This window comes from Nannospalax galili, unplaced genomic scaffold (assembly GCF_000622305.1).
Source record: "Nannospalax galili isolate Female #2095 unplaced genomic scaffold, S.galili_v1.0 scaffold238, whole genome shotgun sequence".
In the NCBI taxonomy this organism is placed as follows: domain Eukaryota; kingdom Metazoa; phylum Chordata; class Mammalia; order Rodentia; family Spalacidae; genus Nannospalax; species Nannospalax galili.
The window spans coordinates 1968831-1972235 of NW_008341888.1; positions in this window are offsets into that span (position 1 = coordinate 1968831).

Genomic DNA, 3405 nt, shown 5'->3' on the forward strand with positions numbered 1-3405 from the left:
CATGGTTGTATTATGCTTGCTCTTCTCTTTGCCCCACTCCCATAGAAGAGTGTAACAGAAGAGTAGCTGAAAGAGTATATGTAACCCATATTTTCAGGAAAATGGAACCAGCTGTAGAAAAATTGCAACAAACAAGTTAGAGCTTAAGTTAAGGAACATTAGTCTTTGGTCTGAAAATGAAAATATTGAACCCAGTTTGATATAAAAGGATCTAATGATTAGACAATAATTTTCCAATTATATTTCCAGGTTGTTATTTATCCAGAATGCTTTGAGGGGAGATATAATTGTTTTGCTTCTGGAGAGTTACCAATTATTACATACTTATAATTAAATATACTTTAAAAACTAAATTCAAAATAATTTAACTTGGGGGCTGGAGAGATGGCTCAGCAGTTAAGAGCACTGGCTGTTCTTGCAGAAGACTTAGGTTTGAATCCCAGCACCCACATGGCAGCTAACAACTGTCCATAACTCCGGTTCCAGGGGAGATCTGACAGCCTCTTCTGACCTCTGCGGGCATTGCATGACATGGGTGCACTTACGTACATGTAGGCACTATGCTCATACACATAAAATAATAAATAAAACATTTTTTAAAAAGAAGAAAAAAAATCAGGAAAGCGAATGTAAAAATCAGTTAGCAATGTAGCAGAAAAATGCCACAAGAAGAATGAACATGTCAGCAACATGGAAGAAAACTTCAGCAAGGAAATTGAAATTTTGGAAAAAACTCATAGAAATAAAAAAACCCAATAAACCAAATTTTAAAAAGGGAAAAGCATCACCAATAGATTTGACCAAGCAGAACAAAGACTATCAGGAATGGAGAACAAGGTCAAGGAAATACACTTAGGTATCAGTAAGGGAAAAACCAAAATGAGGAAACACATAAACAAAAGCTGAATATGACCACAACATCCAAGAACTTTAAGATATTATTAAGACACCAAACCCAAGAGTCCACAGGAAAGAAGAAAGAGCTGAGATAAAACTAAAAGAATAGCAAATCTATTCGATGAAATTATACCCCAAAGTTTTTCAAATCTACATATAGAAATGTATATCAAAATGTAAGAGACATTTGAAACCCCAAAGAGAAGAAACCCTCATAGCATAATCAAGCTTTCAAAAATACAAAGAAACACTATTAAAAACCATAAGAGAGAAAAGGCAACTTTCCTACAAACACATCAGAATAGTATTAGCTCTCTCACCAGCAACTGCAAGAGACAGAAGAGCAAGGAATGGCACATTACAATCTCTGAAAGTAAATAACTGCCCTGAAAGTAGAGAATTGCCAACCAAGAATGATATATCCAGCAAAGCTATTTTTCAAAATTGTTGGTGAAACAAGGACACTTTATAAGTTATGCACAAAATCAGGCAGTTCATGACCACCAAGCCAGCACTGCAGAAGGTGCTTAAAGAAGTACCATACACAGAGGGGAAAGAAAGATAATCATAATCATGAGAGCACAAGAAGGAATAAATTTCATGAGACGAACAAATGAATAAAAGAGAGCTAGAAGGAACTCTATTATGTCCAACACAGTAAACCAGAAAACCTCTAATAGTAATAGAAGAGCAAGGCAAGGGTGCCTACTTTCACCATCCTTATTCAATATGGTTCTTGAAATCTTAGCTATAGCAATAAGACAAAAGAACAAAACACAAGGGATTAAATAAAGAAGATAGAAATAATTTAAATAGACTAGTAACAACCAATGAGATTGAGACATTAACTAAGTCTCCTCAGGACTGGATAGAGTCACTGCTGAATTATATCAAACTTTTAAAGAAGACTGTGCTTTTCAAACTTATCCACAAAATGGAACAGAAACACTACCAAACTAATTCTATGAAGCTAGTTTTATCTTGATAGCAAAATGGGATACAGAACCAACAAAAATTATGGACCAATTTCCTTGTTGAACATAGATGCAAAAATTCATTAAAATGCAAATTTCAGGGGCTGGAGAGATGGCTTAGCAGTTAAGAGCACTTACTGTTCTTGTAGAGGATCCAGGTTTGGTTCCTAACACCCATGTCAGGCAGCTCATAACCACCTGTAACTCCAGTTCCAGGACATCCACACCCTTTTCTGGCCCCTATGGGCACCAGTCATGCACATGGTGCACATATATACATGCAGGCAAAACACTCATAAAAATGTAAACTTCAAACCTGAATTTATGTATGTAAATTATAACTTAATGATATTAAAAAATCAAAACAGGGACTGGTGATGTAGATTGGTGTTATAGTGCTCATCTTTGCAAAGTCTTAATTTTAATCCCCAGAACTGTAAATAAAAGAGGGAATATTTAAGGGTTCAAAATCAAATCAAGCCTGGCTTAGTGGAACAAGCCTGCAATCCCAGCACTTAGGAGTCCGACAGGACCATGAATTGAGGATTAGCCTGGGCAATTTAGTGACATCCTGTCTCAGGAAAACAAACCAAAACAAAAGAACAGCAGCAAACAAAATGCAGACTCACCTAAGACTTCTGTCTGCCTAGATCAGTGACAGAGACAATAGGGAAATGTCTATAAAATAGTAAGGGGAAAACAGAGCTAAGAATTTATACATGGTTCAGAAACTATTTGAATGCAAAGTAACTGGCAGTTGAATTGCCAAAAAAGTTCTTCAGGGATGTAATCTAGTCAAAAGATTTTCTTTTGAAAGATTCAAAAGAGTTTGGCAATGGAGAAGTCAAGGGAAAAGGACTAGTTAGAAATGGAGTCTATTTAAACATAAAATCAAGATTAAACAATATGGGGAACATATTTCAAAACAGAATACAAGGGGGGCTGGAGAGTTTGCTCAGTGGTTAAGTAGCTATTCTTGCAGAGGACGAGGTTTGATTCTCAGCACCTACATGGGGGGCTAACACATGTCCTTTACTCCAGTTCCAAGGGATCAGAGTCCTCTTCTGGCCTCTGTGGGTACCAGGCATACACACAGTGCACATACATATATGCAGGTAAAAACATTCATATACATAAAATAAAAATAAATCGAAAACATTTCAAAACAGAACACAAACATAAACAAAGGAAGGTAACTGACTCCCTCATTTTAGGGACAAGGAGGATAGTAAACTTCCTTGCTCTTTTCCTCCCTGTGCCTGCTGACTTTGTTGTTTCTCTTTCTGTTGTTAGTATAGGATATACTGTTCTTCAGGAGCAAGTAACTCCAAAACCTCAGTGTCTCAATAACACCAGTCCTCCTTGCTCATGTCATGTGTCTAACAGGTTTCCCAGGGCTCCAGTCCAGTCATCTTGGAACCTAGACTGACAGAGGAGAACATCCTGCAGCCATCACAGTGCGATGCCTGGGCCTCACTGATCTGAAGGTCTTGAAGCAAGAAATTTGAAGCTAGAGGGGGGCATTGGTTGCTGA